The sequence below is a fragment of the Mesoplodon bidens genome, assembly GCF_964165515.1.
Source record: "Mesoplodon bidens genome assembly, chromosome: 13".
NCBI lineage: Eukaryota > Metazoa > Chordata > Mammalia > Artiodactyla > Ziphiidae > Mesoplodon > Mesoplodon bidens.
The window spans coordinates 64,827,876-64,841,288 of record NC_138169.1 but is presented as its reverse complement, the minus strand read 5'-3'; positions in this window follow the sequence as shown (position 1 = coordinate 64,841,288).

Sequence of the window (13,413 nt, the reverse complement as noted above, 5' to 3'; positions counted from 1 at the left end):
CTCAACTGTTTTTGATATTTTACATAATTTTTCTCCATCTTGCTTTGTTTTGTTTTGTGTGTGTCCCCTGCCCACCCCTTATGTCATAAAACCTTGGAAGACTCTGGGGACCAATGGTGTCTCTTGGGTCCCCCCAGACTAGCTTGGCACTGGAACTGGACAAAGGGCACAAGTCTGGGAGCCCAGGTGTGTGGGCAGGTACTCCTCATTGCCCCTTTCTGCCCTCCCCAGCACACATAATGCTCGAGGGAAATCAGTGCAGTTCCATGAGGGTGGGGACTTCTGAGTAGGTTCAGGGAAAGCCGAGCCTAGGCTCTGCCCAGGAAAGGTCTTTAAATAGAGCAGAGGGTGCTCCCAGGCTGTCTCATCAAGTTAACTCAACTGTTTCTGCTGTGATACATACTTATTCTCCATCTTGCTTTGTTCTGTTTCGTGTTTGTGTCCCTTGCCCAGCCCTTATATCAGAAGCCCCTTGACTTTATTATGTATTATTTATTAGTGTCTTGGGAAGTTTGAACCGAGGCCTCAAGAACGTGAGCCTGGGCCAAGAGGCTCTGAGGGAAGCTTCCAGGCAGAGGAAATAGCAAGTGTAAAGACCCCAAGGCAGGACAGGCTGGTGTCTTGGGAACAGCCAAGAAACCGGAGAACTGGGTACCCGGGTGGAGACAGACAGTGGTGGGAGCTGAGGTCAGACTGTGGGGCAAGACAGGCTGTGCAAAGGGCCTTGGGTTGTACTCTGGGCTGCACGAGAAGCCATGGGGAGCCTCTGAACAGAGGAGGGCCGTGATATGATGATGCTTTACACGACTACTCACCAGCCATGACCACCTTGGTGTTCTGTGAATTGAGGCTAGAGGGAAGGGCAGGGGCTGGAGACACCAAGGGCACTGAAGGCCAAGAGAGGGACCTGGGACTTTATCATGAGGTCAGTGGAGATCCATGGAGGATTTTAGAGTAAAGGAGTTAGCGCTACCCCTCAGTTTGGAACAGAGGGCACTAGCACAGAGAAGTGAGGTCACCTATCCCAGAACACACAGCTGGATAAAGATGGAGCTGGGAGGGAAAGCCAGGCCTTCAGACTCCCATTCCAGTATGAGGTTTCTCCTGAATAAGAGGAAATATTTATGGAGCACATTCTAAGTGCCATGCATAGCTCAGGTACCAACCCATCTAATTTTCAGAACAACCCTAAGAGGTAGACATGATTACTATTCTCATCTTACATAGAAGGAAGCAAAGTACAGAGGGGCTGAACAATGCATCTGAGGTTACAAGGCTAGTAAGTAGTAGAGCTGGGATTTCAACCCAGACAGACTGGATCAGGAGTTCGTGCAATTAACCAATGTGCTACAGGGCTTTGCTAAGTCTTCTGGACATGTAGGCATGTGGGTGGGGCACTGGGCCCCAGAACCAGTTAACATGGTGTTTCCGGGGCCAAGCCAGCTCCAGACTTGTCTGGACTCAGGCCCCTGTACTTTTCCTGTAACCCCGTCATTCGTTATAGGATGGACCGACTGCTAAACATGAGGTTGGCTGCTGCTCAGTCACTCCAGATCTGATGCAGCCACACCTCCGTTCCGGAGGCCGGAAAGGGCTCTGCTTAGAGTTTTTATAAAAAGACTGTGTTCCTTAATTACTTCAGCCCTTGCTGTCCTGTGCTTTTCTCTTAGCTCGAGATGGCCTTCCACATGTACTTCCTGAATCCAGGGCTGGCTTCACATGTAGGCAAATAGTAGGGGACAATGCTAGGGCTCTCCGAGACTTCCCCTTCCTCACCCACCTAAACTTCTGACCCTCCTGCTGGTTGGAAGTTGCTTGAACAGCTCCACTTGACTACACGGGAGAACTATCCAGAGAGTGTATAAAAAGTCCTGATGCCTGGGTCCCGCCGCACACCAAATGAATCTGACTTTCTGGGGTTGGCCCCAGGCAACAAAAAGTACTTTTGAAACGCTTCCTGGGGCTTCCCTGGTGGTGAAGTGGTTAAGGATCCGCCTGCCAGTGCAGGGGACACGGGTTTGAGCCCTGGTCCGGGAAGATCCCACATGTCGCGGAGCAACTAAGCCCGTGCGCCACAACTACTGAGCCTGCGCAGTAGATCCCACAAGCCACAACTACTGAAGCCCATGCGCCTAGAGCCCGTGCTCCGCAACAAGAGAAGCTACCGCGATGAGAAGCCTGCGCACCGCAACGAAGAGTAGCCCCTGCTCACGGCAACTAGAGAAAGCCCACGCTCAGCAACGAAGACCCAACACAGCCAAAAATAAATAAATAAAATAAATAAATTGAAAAAGGAAAAAAGGAAGAGCTGCCTGGGTGATTCTAATGTGCAGCCAAGTTGAGAATCACTGGCCTGGACCTTATTATAGAGAGAAAGTGGTTTGTCCAGGGTCACATGGAAGGGTTGGAATGAAAATCCAGGTCTTCTGTTGCCTAGAACAATGTCCTTTTCCAAAAGAAATATAGGTTGGAAAAGGCAAGGCTTCTTGGGGAGGGGCACTTGAATATCAGTGTACATAGATTTTTGGATGATGGAGGATGCATTATGAAAGTGGAAGAGTGGGCCCAGGGCAGGAGGACTGAAAGGAATGGGCCTGGAACAAAAGCTGAGTTCTACCAACGTTACTGCTCAGCCAAGGACGGGCACTGCCAGGGTCGCAGCCATCAGCAGCATAGCTTGAAGGTACGGGCCACAGACCCTGCCCCTGGCTGAGAAAGCAAACATGTGGACGGCCTCCATTGAGGGTGAGTAGCATGCGAGCTTCAGCCAGAGCAACTGTTCTCTTGAAAGGATCACATTCACCAGAAATGCTCTCCTTAGAGGATTCAACACCTAGGAGGAGAGTACGCTTCTCCGCTGAGGCCTCAGCTGTGGGAGACACTGAAGGAACAGGACTGGGGGGAGGGCTGCGACTCAGCGCTGGGGGTAGATGCAAAGGAGAAATGGCCCCCCGTCAGGAAATTCACAGCTGCCTTTTTATCCATTAGCCCTCAGTGCCTTTGAAGATCTGGGTGACCTCTCTGCCATAAACAGTCCAGAATGCCAAGTCTCCGGGGTGGTTTGATGGTATGAATCACCCAAATTGAAAGACGAAAGGTATCAGGGAAGGAATGAAAACGATTCCTTCTGCAAGCTCTGGATACATCCCAGAATCTCTAGGGGGAGACGGGAGTTGGGGTCGGGGAGGAGGAGCCTGGGGGAAATCTCTGCGACTGATTCTCAGGCTTTCTCCTTGCCTGCCTGCCTGTTTCCTTAAGAGGCACTAAAGCGTTCCAGCCTGCAAGCCACCAGAGGGCACCCATAGACAGGGCTTGTAAGGGCAGCGGGGTGGCACCGCAGAGGGAAAAGCACACACACAAGCTGCAATATACTGAGTAGGCCCAGGAAACTGGAAGGGGGCGTCCGAAGCCACACCCAGCCCCTGGCCTTTCCCATACAATGGCCACGACCACCCTCCCTTCCTGGTGGCAGGCTGGGATTTTCTTTGTCCTTGTATCCAAGATGAATTTGAAAAAGTCGAGTTCTCTGTAGAGTACAAAGACTGGAATGGGCTCAAGATGCCACTTCCTTAGCCCACCTTGAGGGCCAACGGACCCAGTCCCCAAACTAATGATCTGGTGACAACGGCCAGTGATGGTGTTAGCCCAAACCTACGTATATGTACCTACATTTCTTCTGCACTTATCACACAGAATGAGAATTATCTGCTTATTTACATGTCTCCAGAACTTGACTGAGTTCCTTGAGAGCAGAAACCATATTCTACCAGTCTCTGTTCCCAGTTAAACTGAAATCTATGTCACATATATAGATCATTTGGTCCCATTTCCGCAGGGAGACCTGGAAGACACCAAATGCACACAGCCTGATTGGATCTCAAATAGAGAAAACCTTTCTGTTTCACTGCCGGGAATTATTTCCAAGTAGGCTAGTCCATGACTCTAGGACAGAGGTCAGCAAACTATAGTCCCCAGGCCAAATCTGAACCATTGCCTGTTTTGTAAATAAAGGTTTATTTGAACACAGCCAGGGCCATTCATTTATGTAGTGTCTGTGGCTGCTTTTGTGCTACTGCGGTAGGGCTAAGTAGTTGCCAAAGAGATCATGTTGTCCGCAAAGCCTAAAATATTTGCTCTGGGGGGCCCTTTACAGGAGAAGTCTGCGGACCCCAGTTTCAGGAGAACAAATGGCGCATTGGCATCTGGCTGGTAGCAGGGTCCCTCCCTCTGGACTCGGGGGGACAGTGAGGAAGGCGGTGTCACTGAGCCTCTCAGGGCTGAAAACCAGGCCCTGGGCATGCCCAGTCTGCTCTGTGGGGACAGACAGCCTGGCTGAGGGGCCACGGGTCTCGCGTGGGTCCTTTTAGTTCCTGGTTTGGGGCTGCAGTTCTGGTGTCTCCTAGCAGAGATTGGGAGGGTCTGGCCGTCTTACAGCAACTCTGTTGTCTCTCTCTAAAAAAAATCTGTAAGCAGTTTTCCTGAGATATAATTCACATACCACCCATTTAAAGTATACAACTCTATCCATTGTCTTTTATCCGCCTCATCCTGTGACTTTTTTTCTCCCCATTTCCTGAAGCTACACCTGTATGAACTTGTTCTCTGTAAAGGTTTCAGTGGATTCATTCTCACTCAGGTGTAAGTGAGTGAAGACAGTATGATCACCTAGAATCTCTGGGTGACCAGTCCCATGCAGCATTCTTCTGTCTCAGGTAGGTTTTCTAGAAGTAGAGGCTGAGATGGAGTTTGAGGGGCAGAGGAAGATGCCCACAGTGATGCAGTTCCAACAAAGCCTTGGCCAACCTAGCTCTGAAGTGATTACTGTCCATCGGGGTGTCCTGCAGCGGGCCTGGAGGTCCAGCCTTTGTACCCTTGCTGCTCCCCATCACCACACATGAGCCCCAGGGGAGGAGGCTCCCTGCAGCTGAGGCCAAACCTGAAGAGCCGATGCTGGAGGCTGACCACTGACCATTGACCACATTCCCCACAGCTGGGTAGCAATCCTTCCTCAAAAGGGCTCTAGGAGCCACATCTCCACATGCACCCCACTCTCTTACAGAATCCCGTCACCCAGTGGCCAGCTAGCTCCTGCCTCCACTCTCCCAGGACCAGGATGCTCCCTTCCTGCTGAGGCAGCCCACCTGCCTTTCACAAGGCTCTAGGCTTCCCTCTAATGAGCCCAAACCGAAAACAGGTGAGTGCTGGTCTGGGTTCTGCCCTCTGAAGCCACATGAATCTATCTCCGTGACAGTAGGGAGCCTCCCCCAACCCTGCCCCCACTCTGATCTCTCCATCCATTCTGCATGAGATGCATGTCCATCATCTCTGTCCAGACTAGTCTGGCCAATTAGTCCAAGTCCCTTGGAGGTGTGGTTCCAGCTCTAAATGCAGCGCTTCAGGAGGACCTGCCAGGGTGCTCGGACCCACAGCAGCATGTCCTTCGTGTTCTGGAGGACAGAGTCAAATCACAGTGTTGACTTGATGGAAGTTTATCAAAATCCTCAGCTGTTCTCACCAGCTACTGCTAATCCGCACAGCCCCAGACTGTCCTGCTGGAACTGGCTTCCCAGATCCAAGGAGAGAATCTCAGCCTTGTCTCAGTTTGGTTCAACTTTTAGACCATTCCCAAGGGAATTTGCATTTTTACAGAAAAGGACAAGTATCTGATGAGGGATTTCTAGTTGATGAATTTCTAAAAATTCATCAAAATATGAATTTTTAGCCCTGGAAGTTCTGGTGTCCCTGAAAACACCTGTAGATTGGTGCTTCAGCTCAAACAACTTTAGCATGAAACCCCTTCCTGGATGGTCTCTTTATTTTAAGATATAGGGAAGATAGTTTCTATCCTAACTCAGTAATAATATGGAAACGAATGTAAAATTTACATGAATTTATAAGGGAAATTAGAGCATTCAAAGTCACTTCACACCTCCTTTGGGCAGCTTTAGACCCTATCCAGGCCTCTCTGGAGTAGGGCACATAGTCACTCTCTAGGTAGGGGTATTTGATGTAGATAATTGTATTGTCCAGCCCGGTATAGATGGTCACGCACAGCCAAGACACAGACAAGAAAAGCAACCAAACAGAACCAAACCGACACCCTATCTGCCATTCTAGCCCACTGGATTTCAGAGCATGAGTGTCCTTCAGAGATGAGCTAGCTGATTCCTTTGTTTTATAGGTACAAACACTGAGACTCAGAAAGGAAAATCACTTGCTCAGGGGCACATATGGAACCAGATTTATGGTGCCCTGATTCTGAGTCTCACTCATGGCATTTAATATGGGTGGTGCCAGGGAGGTGCCACTTGGAGGGAGGGGGCTGTGAGGTTGGAACGTGAAGGTGTGGAGGAGCTTCTCAGGTTCTGTTCCTGGTGATCAGAGTTACAGATGCAATCCTGCAGCCGACTGGCAGGAGCTACCAAGGGCCATGCATGCAATCTCTCCACCTGTGAGATGGTCCTCTTCATTTATCCAGCTTGGGTTATGGGCTCTTCTTTTGGTTGAATGCTTATGTTTATTAGACAGGGTTAACAGTGTCAGTTTGTGTCTAATACTGTGTTACGATGTCCAAAAGAATTTTCAAGTATCCCTGCATATAAGGAGCTTGCAGTCTAGCGGACCACGTCATACACACATGACACACACGTGAACACTAATGGTGTGATGCAGAAAAAAAATCTCCCTGTGGGTAGCTTCAGTCTGGGTGGCAGATCAGGGGTTCATCCTAGATCCATTCTCTGTGTGTGAAGCTAACATCAGAGCCACCTTCCATGACCTGAAGAGGAAGCTACAGTTTCTTTGCCAACAGTCATTTCAGATGGTTGATCCCCTCCCCCCATCAATTCTTATGGAAAACAAGACAGATTTTCCCCCAAGTCCCAGAAGACTGCCTTCCTTAATCCTGCCCCTGGGGCTGTGCTCATGACCTTGTCATTCGGCAAAGAGTGAGGAAACAAGTGGGACTGGGGTTTCCAAAATGTAAGGCATAGTCCTTGCCCTTGAGAAGCAGCTAGTAATCCAGTTGAGGGAAGACTAACTTGAACTTGAGAACAGTAAAGAATGAGGGTGTGGTTCTGACTGTGACTGGGGAACAGTTCTTAGATGGGAAGGATTATGGGGACTGAGTAATTAGAAAAACCTTCTAGGGTGCGGTCACTTGTGCTAGGTCCTAGGGCACCAGTACAAGAATACCATGCTTGGAGCTTGGGGTACAGGTTTAAATTGGGGGTCACCCAAATTAATTTTGCAAAGGGACTCAGTTCCTTTGCCCTTAGAATTAATTCCCCACCCATGGTGTCCACAGTGCCTAACAGTTGTGTGACACCCTAAAGTCAGGAAAAGTCTATCTACCCCATCAGTGTGCATTTTCTCAGATTGGTCCTGCTTTTGCTGCCTTTCCTGGCTCTTTCCCCCCAGTTGTGAGTCTCCGTAGTTTCCTTCGGCCTCAGTTTCCCCACACACAGAATAGACAAGAGGTCTATTCCCCCGCTCCTTTCTAAGAAGGTTGGGAAGATAAATAGCATAATAAGCCAGACCAATGTGGTACAAGCCCAGTGAAATATTATGCAGGAACACTTCATTTAAACTATTCTCACTCAGTCTGTGAAGCATTGCCACAAAGACTGCTGGAAGAGGAATTTCAGACAATGATGGCAGCCTTTTTTTCCATTCATTCAACAAAAACAAAGGTTTTTGAGTTCAAAGAATGGAGGAAGGACAGCCACCCGGCAACTATGCAAGTGGATTTCCTGGTCACCTTTCTTAAGTGTCCTCGGGGTGGAGCAGCCGGTATTGGATGTGGCGCTTGGAGATGTGGCACTTGGAACCAGCTCGGCTGCTAGGGCAGACCACAACCAAACCAGTAAATGCTTTTCCAGATGCTGCAAACCAGCCTTTCTGGGCTGGAGAGTGCGAGGCGAGCTGGACGAGGGCCTGCAGGCTCCAGGGCTCCAACCCGTCCCATGTCAGGAATCAGCTGAAGACTGATGTCCCCTTTTCCAAAGAGGAGGCCAGGACACTTCCAGGACGAGAGCCCGGGAGGAACCCAGCTTTGGAGACCTTGGCAGGAGATCTGCCTTCTGCCCCTGGAGCATGGTCCCAGAGTCTTGGCAGGAGGCCATGTTATGATTGGCATCCTCAACGGTGGGAGAGGAAGCCGACCATGGCTGGACATCCTGTGCCAGTTTGGACGACGGGCTGGGAGCGCCTTTCAGAGGAGTCCCGAACCCCGAGCACATACAATCCCACTGCTTTCACTCAGCGCGAAAGTCTTGGTTCTAAGTTCAGCGCCAGATGTGACTTTCAAAATGCACAAAAGGAGCACAGGATTTCAACAAACAGAATCTTGCACGGCGTTTGACTGTAATGGAGCAGTCATCACTGGCCATCCTTCACGGGTTTGAATTCGTTTAAGCCACCTTTCTGGTGGAGGGGTCCTGCTACAAAGAAACTAGCTACTGGGTGTGAGCGTTTCTCCCTAGAGTTGGATTTGGAGAACTGCTGGGGCCGAGTACTCAGCACCATTAGGCAGTGATTGGCATGTGTTTCCCTGAGTCTAGAGATGGGGAGCAGGGTACATCGGTGGCAACATCCCTGGGGGTCGGCACTTCTGGAATGGAGTCCTTTCTAGGCCACTAAACAGCATATGTCTTCAGGCAATCAACTCCCTCCTGGCTGGCAGATTCTCAGCTTCCTTCTAGCTCCAAAATTCTAAACAGGAGCGTTCCAAGTGCAAGTGAAGACTATATTTTTAATACGAGTAGAGGGTTGTCGGCAATCTCCAGTAAAGGTAAAAATTTTCATGAGTCTGTGGACATTTGATATCTTTTAAAATCATTATCTATATAATAGATATATAGTTTACCTCTCTCTCTATAGATATAATAGTTTAAAGACAGTTCTAGTTGGATCTGGATAGCTAGAAAGGACGGAAGTCCACTCAAACTAGCTCAGGATAAAAGGATGTTTATTGGACCCCGTAAAACCTAGGGTCAGGGCAGGTCTTGCGGAGGCTGGAGCTGGGAACTGGAAAGTTACTAGGAATGGAGACTGTGTTCATTCATTCTCTTTCTTCCTCTACTATTAGCTTCCTCCGCTTACCCAGAGGCCTTGCTCCCTCATAAATATCACATGGCTTCAGCTTGCTATGGTGCTGACTTCGCCCTCCCTCTACTTTCCCTTGAAACCTCACCACTGATGGATGGGTCAAGTGTCCATCTTTGTTCTAATCAGCCTTGCGAGGAAGGAGAGTGACGTGGTGCCTGGATGGTGGACAGGAAATTTCTCTAGGAAGAGCTGGAACGGGGCAGGTGGGAAACCTGTACAGGACAGGAGCATCTTGACTGCACTGCAGCCAGCCTCTCTCTATATGGCTCCTGGGAATGCTCATCCTGTGGTTCTTCTTTTATTCTGGTGGTGGCATTGACTGCTCCTTTGATGGTTTTCTCTTGCTGCCTGTCCCGTAGGTTTTGGTGTTCCCCAAGCTTCTACCCTTCCTCATCTTCCCTTTGCTAGGTCCTCAATGAAGGATCTAGTATGTGCCAGACACTGAGGATACTGAAGAGAACAAGACACAGTCTCCATCTTCCCAGGATTTCCAGCTTAGTGAGGAGACAAACAAATAGCTACAGTTGGTTATGATAAGCTCTGTGATGGGACGGGAGAAGGGGTAATGGTAACGTATAACAAGGACTTAATTATACGTTAAGCATATAAGCATCCAGCAAGGATGCTCCGAATCTGTTTTCAGCTCCAATCCTATCTTGAACTGCAGACCTTGTATTTGCCACTGCTTACTAGACATCTCCACCTACAATTCTGTAGCAGCCTTAGATTTAAACATATCTACAATGGAAATGATTATATCCTACCTAGAGCTGTTGTAAATCCAGGATGACTTATTAGCTAGGTACCCAGGAGTCCATTGACTCTTCCTTTCTCTGATTACCAGAATCCAATCACTTTCTAGGTCTTAACAAGTCTCCCTTAGGGATGTCTGCTGGATGAGCCAAAGCCATGTGACATGGGATAGATGTCTCTATCCCCACCGCCACCATTTTTTATTCAAATACATATCATCTCTTTTCCTCGCTCTCACAATGGCCTCCAATTTTTCCTTGGCTGGTTTCTCCCTCCCCTTGCTGCCTCTCCTTGCCCCGTGTCTATCAACAAACCACATAGCATCGAGAGTGAAGTTTTGTTTGTGTTTATGTTTTCACTTAGCTCTCATTCAGCCGAAAAAAATCTTTTTTCCCCATTTTTCAAATATAATTTGAGACCATTGAATCTTTTAGAATATCTTAATTGTGCATGCAACAATACAAATATATTTAAAATGTTTTAAAGATTTTTTTTTACACTGAAGTGTAGTTGATTTACAATGTTGTGCTAGTTTCAGGTGTACAGCGAAGTGATTCAGTTACACACGTATATGTATTTTTTTTCAGATTCTTTTCCATTATAGGTTATTACAAGATACTGAGTTTTGTTCCTTGTGCTATACAGTAGGAAAAAGCTTGAATCTTAGTGTTTTGTTATTTGTCTCAGCATTCTTGCCAAAAAATTACATTTTATGTTAGTTTTTCCATTTATATAATCAAATATCCAACCCCATTTTTTTACAGTGTGTGTTTTCCCCAATGTTTGCCACATTTTAGGGTCCCATCTGTGTATCAGTGTATCTCTGGACCCTCTATTTGGTTCTACTGGCGTATTCTTTCTTCTGTGCCAATACTACTCCTAATTTTTACAGTTTTCTAAAAAATCTTAACATCTGGTAAAGTAAGTTCCCTGCCATTTTGTTATTCAGTTGCCTCGGCTATTCTTAGATCTTCCTGTGTGTGTGTGTGTGTGTGTGTGTGTGTGCGTGAGTGTGTGTGTATAGCATGAATGTTTCCTGGATTTTGAAACAAGTTATGCTAAATAAGCATAAACAGTTTGGAAGACTGAGCATATATGACAGAGCTGTGACATTTCAAAATATCAACCACATTATAAATACTGACCTGCACAATTGTTCCTGTGCCTCATTAGCTATGAAATACCTTTTCCTTGTATGGCATTTTGCAATTTTTTGAACCTGATGGGATGGTAAGAGCCAGTATTATTTCCACCATTTTACTTTAAAAAATTTTGCTTTTAAAGTTTATATTTTTATCAAAGTTATACATAGGCACAGTCAAATTATTTTACAAGCTTTGCTATGAAAAGTAGCTGTCCCTTATCCTTTCCCCCAACATCTCCCTCCCTGGAAACAGTCATTCTCAACTCTGATTATTTTGGTACTTATTTCCATGGTTTTAAATAATATTTCTAAACTTGTATTGCTACCTCATAATTTTTTTTCAGTTTTAAATCTTAGTCCACCGAGGATTTCTCTGCTCCATCCACTTACGTGCTCCTTGCTGCAGCCCCTTAGTATGTTGGGTCATAATTTTGGATAGATGGATATTTGGGGTTCACATTAATCTGACTGTGTAAAACCATGTAGTGAACCACGACGACTTTCTTTCTCTACACACCTTTTTGTTTCTCTTATCTTGCTTTTTCTTTTACGCGTATCTAATTCAATCACAAAGGCTTCAACAATTGTCTCATTCTCCCCTTCACTACTGTCAGATGTTTAGTCAGCTTAATCTTCTGAGGAGTCTTTCCTGGAGATTTCTGATGTGCTCCAATGTGGGCTGGAAGACTCTACGTCTGGTGAACATCTGCCATTCTGGGCCTTTCCTTCGTCACCAATCTCTCTTTCACCTTGGATCTCCTGGGTCCCATTTCTTCCTTGTTATTAGTTTATTTCTTGGTTCTGGGGGCATGTTCCTCCAGTAGCTTCCTGGGAAGGAGTGGATGTGAGGTAAATATTGTGAGATGTCTGGAAATAGCTTTATTCCTCCTTCCCAGTTGATTGGCCACTTGGATGGTTATGAAATTCTAGATAGGAAGTACTTTGGCTTCAGAATTTGGAAGGTATTCCCATTATCTTCAAGCTTCCTGTAGTTCCGTCAAAAAGTGCAAAGCCTTACTGATCTTTATAAACTTGTAGATTTTTTTTTCTTGGTAGACAATATTCTAAAATTTCATAATGATGTTTCATCCATTGTGCTGGGTGCTTGGTAGGTCCTTTAAATCTGTGAACTCACATCCTTCAGCTCTGGGAGGTTTCCTTTTTTATTCTCTTCTCTGATTTTCCTCCCTTCTTTCCTCCCTCCCTTTCTTCCTTCCTCCCTCCCTCCCTATGACTCTTCTCCACCATGTTTTCTGTTGGTTTTACTGGTGCTCCTATCGTTTATGTATCAAAGCTCCTGGATTAGTCCTCTAATTTTCTTCTCTTTCCCATTTTCCATCCCTTTTTCTTTGTCCTCTTTCCTCAACTTTGCCTTCTGTTCTTCTATTGATTTCTTCATTTCTACTATGATGTTTTTAATTCTCAGGAGTTTTTGTTCTCTGACTGTTCTTTTTCCTAATAACCTCTCCTTGTTCTTTGGTTGCAATATCTTCTCATATCACTAAGGATATTAATTGTAACTTTTTTTTGAGTTTTCTTCCCCTTGAATCAACTTTGCTTCTTCTAAGTTGTTTTTCCCCACTTGTTCATCTGGGCCTCTGTCTTTCATGCTGGTGGCTTTCCTCACATGTCTGGAGATCTTTGTTTGTGTTCTTATGCGGACAAAAAGCTGATAGGAAGCTCTGGGTATGTGAATTTAGATTATCCTGAGATGATCAGCCTAGATCATCTCTTGTAGATTTTCAATATCAGTAAGTTTCTTCTTCTTGGGCTGATTAAGTTGTTTCCTGTCTCAAAGGCAAATGGCTGGCCTCCAGGGTTCTTGGAGGTGAGGCTCAGAAGAGAGCTGTGAAGCTCAGTGGACACATACTCGTTAATATTCCAGCTTTTACTAGGAAACTCTGCCCTCAACTCTGCGCAATCAGGGGAACCGCCTCCTGTTTGATCTCCTCTAGAGAATAAACTTCGAGTCTTCTTCCGTGATAGGTAGGCAGTGTCTGGCTGTGCAGAGCTGGGAGGGAGTCTGGGAAACTGGGTCTTACACAGACTTTCAACTATTTCTTTCAGCTCCATTTTCACCTTTATTTCCAGAGATAACTGGTTCCACTCTTCCCTGAACTTCCGGAGAGTTCTATCATCCTGTCATATTGCTTCTTGTTTTTCTGCACTGTTGGCCTAGAACTCAGTTTTCTTGGATCTACTGAATGGCTAAGTTACTTACCACTCTTTCAGCTGCTTCTTAGCTTCCATAACTTTTTTTCTAGAGTTCTGTTCTGTTCTCTCATTCTTTGTTTTCACTTTACTGTCATTTGAGATAGAGTGGGATTTTGTGTGAAACATTTGTTTAGTCCACTCTCTTTACCTTTAATCCTCTTTCACCCACCCTGATTTTTCTTTAATACAGTTCC